Below are 13,614 nucleotides of genomic sequence, written 5' to 3'. Positions count from 1 at the left end.
TTTTGTTTGGGGTTCTGTGAGCTTCCTAGACTTGTAAGTCTATTTCTTTTACCAGGTGGGGGAAGTTTCCTGTCACTATTTTTTTCAGTATGTTTTTGGTATTTGCTCTCTGTCCTCTTCTGGGAACCCCATAATTCTGATGTTGGTTTACTTGAAGTTGTCCCAGAGGTTTTTTACATTATCTTTAACTTTCTGGATTCTCTTGTCTTTTTCCTTCTGCGGAGGAGTATCTTCTGGCTCTTTATGTTCCAAATCTTTCACTTGATTCTTGTGATCTTCCATTCTGTTTTTAGGACTCTGTATAATATTTTTTATTTCAGAGAATGTATTATTTATTTCTTGTTGATTCCTTATTATTTCTTGTTGATCCTTTATTATTTCTTGTTAATCCCTTATTATTTCTCGTTGATCCCTTTTCATATCCTCATAGGTCTTATCGGCCTTTTCTAGGAAATTCTTGAAAAACCTTATAAGTGTGGTTTTGAACTCTATATCCAGTCACTTTTTGTCCTCCATTTCTTTCATATGTGATCTGTTTTCTTGTATTGGCATTTTCGCAGCTTCCCTGAGTTGGTAGCCTTAAAAGTCGATGTGCTCAGCTTGGATGGGGTGGAGTTTCAGGGTGGAGCCTACAGCATTGGCTTCCTGTCAGCCACATCCTATGAGGTTCCTGAGTTTCAGTGTTCCTCAGCGTCCTTCAGTACTCCTTGCAAACACCTCTGAGAGAAAGGTGCCCTCGAGTTTCGCCTGCTACCAAACAGTCTAGGCTCTCCCCCAATGAGCCTGGAACTGGGGTTCAGTTCAGTTGGAAGTGGGGTTGGAAGTGGGGTTCAGAACAGTCTGGAGCTATTGTCTCCTTCCTACTAGGGCAATCTGTCAGCAGAGTCAACAGTCTGTCCTTTGTGCGTAATGTGCGCTCCTCCGGGGGCACTGCCTTTCGCTGCTCCCCTGAGATTCTGCCTAACAGCCCAGGCTCTCTCTGTATGAGCCTGGGTCCCCAGGGTCTGGCCTAGAACTGAGGTTCAGTGCTGTTGGATCTGGGGTTCAGCACAGTCTGGAGCTTTTATCTCCTGCCTGCTATGGAATGCCAGCCAGGCACTCAGCCTCCCCCTCCTCTCCAGCTCTGTCCTCTCCCCACACGCAACGTGTCTCTGTACCTTAGGCTTTTACAGCTCCTCTGATTTTCCTTCTGGTTTTCTCTTTCCTTCTCGTTGTAGAATTTCCAGTCAGTCGACTTTCCTGTAGTTCTGGGTAATGTCCATTTTGAGAGCTTGTTTGGAGGTTCTAGCAGGGGAGCACAGCTACTCGTATACCCTTGACCAAAGACCGGTCCTCTCCTCTTGGGGGAAAGTCGTTCTCTTTGACCGAGCATGCAGCTTCAGGAGGGATGCACATGGATTGGTGAGGGAGGAGGGGGGACACCTGCCTAGCCAGCCAGATCAGCCGAATCAACCCTGGCAATCAATGGGGTGACAGATGTCGTAGCCAGATCGCCCTCATATCCTGTAATGTCCATTTTGTATTTTAGTTGTCATTTATTGAAATTGTTGTGTGAGGCTGCAGTTAGGTGTTTACCTATGCCACCATCTCGGATTCTCTCTCCATGTGAGGGTTTTCTTGTAATTTGACATAAATGAAGCATGATATATTTAACATTGGTTATATTTGGATGGATGTTATATTACTGCTAGAGGCCCTGTGCATGAAATTTGTGCATGGAGGGAGGAGGTTGTCTCTCAACTCAGCCTGCACCTTTTCCAATCTGACCTCTCAAGGGATATCCGACCTAGTACTACTGGCTCCCAACCGCTCACTTGCCTGCCTGCCTTATTGCCCCTAACTGCTTCTGCCTTCCTAACCACCCCCTGTCAGCCTTATCAATGCCTTCTGCTCCCTTGTCAGCCTGATTGCCCCTAACTGCCCTCCCCTGCAGGCCTGGTCTTCCCTAAATGTCCTCCCCTGCAGGCCTGGTCACCCCCAACTCTCCTCCCTGCCAGCCCAGTCACCTCCAACTGCCCTCCCCTGTTGTCCTGGTCTCCCCCACTGCCCTCCTCTGTTGACCTGGTCGCTCCTAACTCCCTCTCCTGATGGGCTGGCAGTCCCCAACTGCCCTCCCCTGCTGGTCTGGTCACCTCCAACTGACCTCCCCTGCTGACCTTGTCCTACCAACTGACCTCCCCTGCTGGCCTGGTCACCCCTAACTGCCCTCCCCTGTTGGCCTGATTGCCCACAACTGCCCTCCCCTGTTGGCCATTTTATGGCAGCCATCTTATGTCCACATGAGGGTAGCCATCTTTGACCACACAGGGACAGCCATCTTGTGTGTTGGAATGATGGTTAATTTGCATATTACTCTTTTATTAGATAGGATTTGTATCTATATGGTTAAGATATCCCAAAATGGCCTAAACCGGTTTGGCTCAGTGGTGGAGCCTTGGTCTGCGGACTGAAGGGTCCCAGGTTCGATTCCGGTCAGGGGCATGTACATTGGTTGCGGGCACATCCCCGTAAGGTGGGCAGGAGGCGGCTGGTCGATGTTTCTCTCTCATAGACGTTTCTGGCTCTCTATCTCTCTCCCTTCCTCCTCTCTGTAAAATATCAATAAAATATATATATATTTTTTTTTAAAAAGATATCCCAAAATGTATGGAAATATACTTTTTAAAGCTTAAGATGAAAAATGATCAATGAAAAGAACAAATGTTTAATATTATTTTTGGATCATATGAAGAAAGATTACAACTATTATATGGAAGGAAATAGCTAAATAGCATTGTAATTCTAAAAGGCAGAATTAGAACAAACATTAGAGAAAATAAATTGGGAATCCAATTTAATTCAAAAAGGTATTTTTTTGTAAGATACTGTGTTATTTATGTGACACCAAGATGAGAAAGACAAAGTTAGTTTCAAGTATGCACAATCTGTGGATGTAGGCAAAAATATAATAACCCAGAACATTATAAGCAAAGCAAAATCCTATGAGTGCCAGATGAAACTTGTAAATATCATGCACTGGAAAAAATATAGACAAGAGCCGAAACCGGTTTGGCTCAGTGGATAGAGCATTAGCTTGTGGACTGAAAGGTCCTAGGTTCGATTCTGGTCAAGGGCATATATCTGGGTTGCAGGCACATCTCCAGTAGGAGGTTGCAAGAGGCAGCTAATCAATGATTCTCTCTCTCATCGATGTTTCTAACTCTCTGTCCTTCTCCTTTCCTCTCTGTAAGAAATCAATAAAATATATATTTAAAAAAAAGAAAAAATATAGACAAGGGAGTGATCATATCTACGCCAGTGGAGAGAAGTCAGATCAGGAAGCGGCTCATGAAAATGTACGCAATATCTGAGACAGTGTGTGGAAGATGAGCTAGATTTGAAGAGATGAAGATTGGAGAAGGATATATTCTAACTAGAAACAATAGTATGAACAAAAAGCACACTGAAGGAAAGATGAGTGATTCACTTTGGCTGGTTTTAAAGAACATTTGAAGTAGTCTGGGATGCTTGTGCAGACCTTAGTAAACAACAGAGACACACTGCAAGATTTTATATGAAGAGTAACACAGTCAAAGCTACACTCAAATCTGGCAGGAGTGTGCAGGACAGAATAAACGGAGGGTAGTAAATCATTTAAAAAAATCAAACTTCTTTCACAGTATATCAATAAATGAGCAGTTGATGTTCTAAACAGGAATACTTCTTCCAGGTTCCCACATATTTCTCTCCACTAAAGTTTTGAAGTTTTTCATACAGCTGAGTCTATTTGCTTATCTCCCACTCAGTCCAAAACCTACATACACTACACTCTTTATCTTGCTGGACCTTCTTACCAAAGTCACCAGTGATTCCCAAAAGACATTTATCAGCCCTTCCTCTCTTGACCTCTCAGCAGCATTTGACAACATAGACTAATATCTCCTTCTTGGAGCACTTTATTCTTCTTTTGGCCTGCATAATTCTAATTTAACTTCCTTTCTCCTTTTTATTCCTAAGTGACTTCATTTACTCTTAAAGCTTCCATTAATGTTCCACTCCCAAATTCTTTGCTTCAGCTGAGGTTTGAATTTTTCTCTTCTGCCTGAATTTTTTCTCTTGAATTATTCACAGGCACTTTATTTTTGTTTAACTTATTATTATGGAAAGTTTCAAATAGATACAAAAATAGAGAGACTAGAGAACTCCCTTATGCCCATCACCCAACTTTAACAGTTATCAGCATATGGAGAGTCTGAATATCATCTATAACCACCCGTCCCATTTCTCCTGCCCCTGATTGGATTATTTTAAAGAAAATTTGAACATCATATATATTTACCTATAAATACTTCAGTTTGTTTCTTTTAAATATATGAACTAAATATCAAAGCTATCCACTTCCCTGCAAATTCTATTACCATCATCTACTTTCAAAATATCACTGTCTCTTAACAAAATTACTTCAACACTGTTATAGCTTGCCTTTCTTCCTTTAGGGTTGTATCACTCCAATGTATTCTCTATACTGCGATTCTCCCAAATGTTTTTATTGTCCAAAAATATTATTTAAATTTTTATTACTTATTTATCTACTTTAAAGACATCAAATTTTGCCCTTGGCATGGTAGCTCAGTTGGTTAGAATGTCATCCTGATATAATAAAGTTATGGGTCCAATCTCCAATCAGGGCACATAGAAGAATTGACTAACAAATGCATAAATAAGTGGAACAACAAATCAATGTTTATTTCTATCTCTCTCCCCCTTTCTCTCTCTGTAAAATCAATCAATCAAAAAAGAAAAAAGATGGCAAATTTGTTATACATATTTTTTAATTTAATAAATCTTTATTGTTCAGATTATTACAATTATTTCTCTTTTTCCCCTATCTAGCTCCCCTCCACCTGGTCCCCACCCGATCCTCTGCCTTTACCTCTCCTCCCACTGTACTCATCCATAGGTGTATGATTTTTATCAAGTGTCTTCCCGTACCCCCCACACCCATTTCCTTCTGAGAATTATCAACCCACTCCCATTCTATGCCCCTGATTCTATTATATTCACCAGTTTATTCTGTTCCTCAGATTTTTTAAATTCACTTGATTTTTAGATTCACTTGTTGATAGACGTGTATTTGTTGATCATAACTTTTATCTTTATTTTTTTACTCTTCCTCTTCTTAAAGAATACCTTTCAGCATTTTATATAGTACTGGTTTGGTGGTGATGAACTCTAGCTTTCTCTTATCTGTGAAGCTCTTTATCTGAATGATAACTTTGCTGGGTAGAGTAATCTTGGTTGTAGGTTCTTGGTATTCATCACTTTGAATATTTCTTGCCACTCCAATCTGGCCTGCATAGTTTCTGTTGAAAAATCAGCTGACAATTGTATGAGTGCTCCCTTGTAGGTAAGTAAATGTTTTTCTCTTGCTGCTTGTAAGATTCTCTCTTTGTCTTTTGCTCTTGGCATTTTAATTATGATGTGTCTTGGTGTGGTCCTCTTTGGATTCCTTTTGTTTGGGGTTCTGTGTGCTTCCTGGACTTGTAAGTCTATTTCTTTCACCAGGTGGGGGATGTTTTCGCTCATTATTTCTTCAAATAGGTTTTCAGTGTCTTGCTCTCTCTCTTCTTCTGGCACCCCCATAATTCTGATGTTGGTATGCTTGAAGTAGTTCCTGAGGCTCCTTACACTATCTTCAAATTTTTGGATTCTTTTTTTCTTTTTTCTTTTCTAGTTGAGTGTTTTTTGCTTCTTTGTATTTAAAATCTTTGACTTGATTCTTGCAGGATTCTTTAGTTTGCTGTTGGGTCTCTGTATAATATATTTATTTCAGTCAGTGTATGTTTAATTTCTAGTTGGTCCTTTTTCATATCTTTGAGGGTCTCGTTAAATTTATTGGCTTTATCCAGAAAATTCTCTTTTTTTTTCTCTTATTGATTTTGTACAGAGAGATAGAGAGTTAGAAACATTGATGCGGGAGAGTCATCGATCAGCTGCCTCCTGCACACCCCCTACTGGGGATATGCCCGCAACCAAGGTTCATGCCCTTGACCGGAATCGAACCCGGGACCCTTCAGTCCCCAAGCCGACGCTCTATCCACTGAGCCAAACCGGTCTCGGCAATATATTTTTATTGATTTTTTTTTTTTTTTTTTTTTTTTTTACAGAGAGAAAGAGAGAGGGATAGAGAGCTAGGAACATCGATGAGAGAGAAACATTGATCAGCCTCCTCCAGCACACCCGATACTGGGGATGTGCCCGCAACCAAGGTACATGCCCTTGACCGGAATCAAACCTGGGACCTTTCAGTCCACAGGCCGACACTTTATCCACTGAGCCAAACCGGTCTCCAGAAAATTCTTTAAAAACCTTATAACCGTGGTTTTTTGAACTTTATATCCAGTTATTTATTTTCCTCCATTTCTTTCATTTGTGATCTGTTCTTTGTCTCGGCATTTTCACTGCTTCCCTGAGTTAGTAGGGTGGATTTATGTGCTAGGTGTCCTATATGACTCTGTGGGTCAACCTCCCAGTTATCTGAGGTGGACACTTTTGGTGCACCCCTTTGTTGTCTGTGTGTACAGCCTTGTTGTAGTTAAGTTTTTCTTATTGTTGGTGTCAATGGGAGAAATTGACCTCCATGTCAATTGGCTGTGGGGACCCACTGTGTCTATAATGGAAGAAGCGCTGTGCTGGAGAAACACTTATGGAGCAGGACTTGTTTCAGTGGGGCTTTGATGTCCACATCCATAAGTTGAATGTGTCACTTATGGATGAGAGTAGTTGAAATCTGGTGTCATCTCACACTGACTGCTAGATACACTAGTTTCTGGATCTTCAATAGGGTGCAGGTCAGCTACTGTCTGAGGCCACCAAGCAGGAGCTACAGTGAGAACTACAATTTTTCTCCTCTTTACTTGGGGTTTGGAGGTTTTGGAGCTATCTGACCAGAGCTGCAGTTTGTTAGGTGAATCTGGGATAAGGCAGACCATTTATATGCAAAAGCAGCTGCGTGGGGCTTGGGTGGGTTTGTAGATTGTGCATGGTGGGGTCTCAGGGAGTCACTAAGCTAGGGCATGGCAAACAGTGCTGGCTTCCAGTCAGCCATCTCTGTGTTTCCACATTTCTAAGTCCCTGAGTCCCATACCCCAGTGCAATAAATAATGATTGCTGGGTGCACCTCTGCATAAAAGTTACCCTCACTTTCCAGCCCTATGCTAGACAGTCCAGCTTCTCCTCATAGGAGTTTGGTTCCCCAGCGATCCCCCAGAAACTGGAGTTTAGCATAATTGGGATCTTTTCTCCCTTTGGGTTGTAAAAAGCAGCACACCCCGTTGCCTACCACCAGCCCAATTTGTGCACCTCTGTACCTCAGCTTTTCAGTGCTTGTGCACATCTCAATGCTCTTTTCTCTTTCCTTCTAGTTGTAGATCTTCCATTCAGCCAGCTTTCCCATGGTTCTGGGTGATAGATGTTATGTCTTTTAGTTCTAGTTATGAAATTGTGCGAGGCAGCAATTTAAGTGTTTACCTATGCTGCCATCTTGGATTCTCTACTAAGGCTATATTATAAAACTAGGAATCCACTATATTTGAAGATAAATCAGAAATTAGGACATGGACTACTTTCCCATATGTTCAAAAGATTTCTATCTCTAATGAATTATTGTCACTTATATTGTTAAGTATGACACTAAATTTATATTGAATTTTTTGAATGGTAATGATTATTTGCAATTGCAATAATTACTTTTACTTTCCTCAAAATATTTTAATCTGTTTTATCTGCTGTTGTTTTCCCAATATAAGTGAAGGCTGTGGAGAAAGGTTTCTTCTCTTTTTTTTTTAACAAGTGAAAAATTAAAATTTTAATACATGTGCATGTGGAATTCATATATGCATGAAAATGCTAAAGAGAGTGAGTCAACATTGGGTGTATATGACATATACAGACAAAGGAGAAAGGTGAGGGAAGAACAAAGTTTTGGATTTCAGAAGTGAGAATGGACAATTTACAAGTAGTTGAAGATGAGAGGAGCACACATGGTAGGCAAATTCTTTTTAAAAAAATATATATTTTATTGATTGTTTTACAGAGAGGAAGGGAGAGGGATAGAAAGCTAGAAACATCAATGAGTGAGAAATATCAATAAGCTGCCTCCTGCACACTTCCTACCAAGGATGTGCCCGCATCCAAGGTACATGCTCTTGACCGGAATCGAACCTGGGACCTTTCAGTCCATAGGCTGACGCTCTATCCACTGAGCCAAACTGTTTCAGCTCATAGGCAAATTCTTGCTAGACAACTCAGAAATGATGGGGCACAGAGGATATCTAGCTAACATGCCCCTGACATGCCTGAGGAGAGAGATTTCTGAGTTCTCAAACTTGAGGTTGTATCAGAATCATCTGGAGGGCTTATTAAAACAAATTCCTGAGCCCCAGATGTTCTGATGCAATGTTTCCAAAAAAAAGTCAATAATTTGCATTTTTAACAAACTCCTTTGCAGATGATGCTGATGTTACTTGGACTACACTTTGAATTAATGTTTTAGAGAAATGTTTCTTAAGTTTGGCTACACATTGAAATTATGTGAGTGGAAAGCTTTTAATCCCAGAGGTTCTGATTTGATTGGTTTTAGGGTAAGGCACTTATATATATTTACATGCATTTCTTTAGTTACCAACAAGTTCAAGTATCTACTCATATGTCTATTAATCTTTTGTGTATTTTTTTCTATAAATTATCATTTTAAAACTTTATGAATTTTAACTTGGTTGGGTCTTTTTGCTGATTTACAGGGGCATCTATATATATATATATATATATATATATATATATATATATATATATATATATATATATATATATATATATATATATAAAAGCCTAAGGGACCATGGCCACCAAATGGATGACTGAAAAGGCTGCATGGGCCGGCAGGCAGGAGTGGGGGTAGTGAGGAACAGCCAAATGACCAAGCAGCGGGCTGTGTGGGGCAACCAGGCTGGCATGGGGGCTAGTGAGGGGTGACCTAACGACCCAGCACCAGGCTGTGTGGGGTGAGGGTCGACCAAATGACCAAGTAGCAGGCTGTGTAGGGTGACCAGACTGGCAGGAGAGTTAGTGAGGGGTGACCAAATGACTGAGCAGCAGGCTGTGTGGAGCGATCAGGCACACAGTGGGGCAGTTGGGGGCAACCAGGCCAGCAGAGGGGGCAGTGAGGGGTGTCCAGGCAGGCAGGCAGGCAAACAATTAGGAGCCAGTATTCCCAGATTGTGAGAGGGACCCCATATTGGAGAGGGTGCAGGTTGGGCTGAGGGGATTCTGCACACACTGGTGCATGAATTGCATGCACCAGGCCTCTAGTTTTAAATAAATTATAAATGTTAACCCTTTTCTGATTTATATTCTGAGAATATTTTCTCTTAGTCTGTCACTTGACTCTTGTCCTAAATAAATTTTCATTTTTATTATATCAGATCTGTTCATCTTTTCCTTTGTGGCTTCTGGGTTTTGAGTTTTGCTTAGGAAAGTTAATCCTAATTGTAAAAGTGTTCTGTACTTTTACTAAGAACTTTGTACTTCAGATTTCTAGTATTCATTTTCTCATTTACTTAGTGATTATTTTTTAATAAGCCAACCTGTTTTCCAGATGGATAATGCATTTTTCAAGATTGAAATCTCTTTTACTAGTTTAAGAAAAAAGAGGTTTGTTAAGAGATATAGATAATATATAGAATCTTTGGGAGAAACAGACTTTATCATGAGAATTACCCAAATTTCCTGTCAAGGCAGTTACTAACTCTGAAAATATTAAGAAACTATCAAAATAGGGACACATCTTGCTTCTATCTCATGCAATTCAATGTTCAACTATCAATAAGTCTTACCTGACTTGGTGGAACCAAAATCATATATGGAACCCTAGCTACAAGTGAATCTCAAAACATAACTTTGTCTATCTAAGAAGTCATCCAATGAGAGAGTTGGAGCAGTCCACAATATCTGTTACTTACTATTCCATAATTTCCCATTATTTTGATAGCCCATAATTTCATAAGTACAGGTTTCCCCCAATATCCAAAAGTAGAGCTTTCATGTCAAAATGGAGTAAAGCAAAGAAACAAATACTATTGATTTATATGGAAAAATTTGTAAGCATTCCCAGACCCCTCCCCCCAAAATAAGCTAACAAATCATACTGTATACACCTAATTTTAGTTTTATGATAAACATAACACCCTTATGACTTAGACTTTTTTGATATCTTGGACAATCTTGCAAATGATGCACAACTATGTTCAAAGCTATGGAAGCTTGATATTGAGATGCTGACTGCGGTTCCTGGTAAGGGAGCTTGGTAGTGCCCTTGCTGCTCAGGTGCATGATGCCTCTGTAAGAACTGCTGCAAAACAAATGCTCATCGCTATTTTCATCTTTATCTTTTTTTTTCTTGCTTTTTTTTTTTTCTTCCTAAAACCAAGGATATTCTTCAGATTTCTTTCAGTTAGTGAAAACAAGTACCATTGTAGGTCTTTAATAAAAGTAAAGTGGCATCATGAGAACTTTACAAAAGTGGAGATACACCATGCTATACAATAAAACTCTAACATGCAAATCAATCAAATTGTGGAAGGACTGGTTGATATGATACGCACTGACCACTAGGGGGCAGATGCTCATCACAGGAGCTGTCCCCTGGTGGTCAGTGCACACTCCCACAGGGGGAGCACCAATCACTGCTGCTGTGCTTGCCAACCATGAGCCCAGCTTCTGCCTGAGTGGTGCTCCCCCTATGAGAAGCTGGGCTCATGGCTGGCGAGCACATCGGCAGTGGTGGGAGCCTCTCCATGCTCTGCAGCAGCACAAAGGATATCTGACTGTGAGAGGGCACAGGCTGGGCTGAGGAACCTTTCCAAGTGCACAAATTTTGTGCACTGGGCCTCTAGTCTATATGCATAAAAGCCTAAGTGACCCTTACAACGGAAAGACCAGAATAACTGGTCACTATGATGTGTGCTGACCACCAGGGGAAGATGCTCAAAGCAGAAACTTCCTCCAGCCTGATCATGTGATTGGGGCCTGCCAGCCAACCTCCTGGTCCCTCCCCTTAGCTGGGCCCTGGGCTGAGACGGGGAACTGAAGATGGGTGACCGTGTTATGGGTGGTGAGGGAAGGAGGAGGAGAGGAAGTGGAGAGGGAGGGAAGTGAGGAACCTGATCAACCCTGATTGCCAATGAGGCCTAGGGACCACACCTGTGCATGAATTTTGTACACTGGGCCTCTAGTCTTACCTAATAATAGACAAACATGTAAACTGACTGTACCTTCACCCATAGCCAGAGTGAGTATGCAAATTAACCCCCCAAAAGATGGTGGTTATTTTGCATACATAGGCACCCAGTGCCTGTGTCCAGGAACATCCTGGCACCCAGATCACTGTGAGGTAAAGCCACATTGGCTCAGAACAGCCTGGGAAGGGCTCAAGGGGAGGGCCAAGCCTACACTCAGAACGAGGGGGCAGGAGCAGAGACTGGGATCACAGGGAGCTTGGGGTCCCCTGTCCATGGCCAGAGGCTTTAGGCCTGGGCTGAGTCCAGCCCACAATTGGTGTGAACTATGGAGGAAACGCCTTTTCTGACTGCACATTGGCTAAGCTTCCTGTATGCCACTGGTAATATTCTTAGTAACTTGGGTAATAAGAATACAAAAAGGTGATCTAGGATTTTTCCACCACACTTCTGGAGAGAAAAACAAAGGTCCACTGCTGGAGAGCTAAGAAATGTCATATCCTGCCCTAGTTGATTTGACTCAGTAGATTTTTTTTCCCAAATAAAGGTTGGCAAGGTTTGGGGGGAAGCTGCCCAATCACTCTTCTATGCTCTAAGGGTCACTTTCCCCCCCCAATTCCTATTAGATGGACTTCATTCTGAGATAATTAAGCTTGATCCTCCAGTTCCTAACTGCTCACCATCTGCATCTATTCTGAAACCCAGATCATAATTTAGTTTTTATCTCAGTCATCAAAATTTTAAATTCCAAAATATCTAGTTGCATATTCTATACATCTCATGGTTCTCTGAAGATATTAATGTCTTCTTCAGACTGTTTTCCTAATGCTAATTGTAGAAAAGGTGCTTCTTTCATGATACTTTCCCCCCAAAATGTGTGATAATGTTTAGTTATCTGTTAAATTTTGTATTTTAGAATCTCTACCCACTTTGTCTTTTTTTGTAAAATATATTTTATTGATTTTTTACAGAGAGGAAGGGAGAGCGATAGAGAGCTAGAAATGTCAATGAGAGAGAAACACCGACCAACTGCCTCTTGCACACCCCCCACCGGGGATGTGCCCGCAACCATGCCCTTGACCGGAATCGAACCTGAGACCCTTCAGTCTGCAGACTGACGCTCTACTACTGTGTTGGGAGCCGAGTCCCCTGCCAACCTGAGAATCGGGGGATGGAGCAAGGGTAGGTAGCCCTGCCTGCTCTCCCCCAGGAGTCGGGTCACTTGGGGACGTGGCAAGCAACAGTGTCCTTCGTTCTGCTGTGCGTGCAAAATTGGAATCTGCAAACATGTCCTTGAATTAACATAGCAGAGTACAGCTGGATGAACTTTCCCAGGCAGCTATTTCCCTGTGTAGGTCTTAAGGAACTGGCACGTAGCATCATGTCCTTGGAGAAAGCCATTTGGAGGAACGCCCAGCTTTAGTGTATAAAAGAGATTGCGCCCTTAATAAACTTGCTGCAGTGCCATTGAGCATTCCAGCCTCCTGAAGCCCCGCTGTTCCTGTTCTTTTCTTTTTTCTTTTCTTTCTTTTCCTGAGCCACCTAGCCCGATCTTCAGGACCTGTAGTACCGGCTGGATTCGGTAGGTGGCGCCCGAAACAGGGTCCTGAGGATACTTGGGAAATTCTAGGAAGGCCACCGCTGGGGTGCTGTTGACAGAAACTGTGAGTAGACGCGGTGGATTAGAGATTCGGGAGTAAAAATGGGGCAAGCTTCTAGCAATGACCTTTTTATACAAGTGCTGTATAACGTGCTAACTTCCCGTGTATTGTAGATAAGACTCAGCTTACGCGTGCAATTTGTTCAAACTGTCTGTCTTTGGTTTCCTGAAGACGGGACCATCAACTCCCGAGTATGGATGCGTATCGGGGAAGAAATTAGGAATTACTATAGTGTTCACGGGCCGGGGAAGGTACTGTAGATGTTTTTGCTTTATGGTCTCTTATAAAGGATTGTCTTGGCACAGATACTGAGCTTACTAAGTGGCAGAAAGCAACTAGGAAAAGCTTTAGGGCTCGGTCGCGCTCCCTTTCGTCCTTAGACTCACCTCCTGCTGACCCACCACCATCTCCGCTGGTTGCTCCATCTGCTCCTCCTAACATTCCTTTACCTCCTCCGCCCTTAGCGGCTTTGGGGGCTTCAGCTTCACCTCCGAGGTATGAGCAGCCCGAGGTAACAATAAAGACAGAAAGGGGGATGCAGACCTATGAGACCTTGAGAAACGTTCAAGCCGCTGCCACACAGACTTACGATCAATTTATAAAGGCCTTAGAGCAGGTTCCAAGGATTTATCCTGAAATCCCTCCTCCCGCGGCTACAGCTCCCTTGGGCCAGAGGCCAA

General features: G+C 42.1%; 1 long non-coding RNA gene across 1 annotated transcript in view; it reads left to right on the top strand.

Annotated features, from left to right (window-relative positions):
• The window catches only part of LOC118724159, a 23,972-nt gene extending 12,245 nt beyond the window's left edge, over window positions 1–11,727 (top strand). Inside the window, exon 3 of the long non-coding RNA XR_004989506.1 lies at window positions 11,557–11,727. This is a non-coding gene — a long non-coding RNA (uncharacterized LOC118724159). The remainder of the gene's footprint in view (window positions 1–11,556) is intronic.
• Window positions 11,728–13,614: the final 1,887 nt, after the last annotated feature.

The sequence above is a fragment of the Pipistrellus kuhlii genome, unplaced genomic scaffold (genome assembly GCF_014108245.1).
Source record: "Pipistrellus kuhlii isolate mPipKuh1 unplaced genomic scaffold, mPipKuh1.p scaffold_m20_p_2, whole genome shotgun sequence".
In the NCBI taxonomy this organism is placed as follows: domain Eukaryota; kingdom Metazoa; phylum Chordata; class Mammalia; order Chiroptera; family Vespertilionidae; genus Pipistrellus; species Pipistrellus kuhlii.
This window is presented reverse-complemented; position numbering and strand designations above follow the sequence as displayed.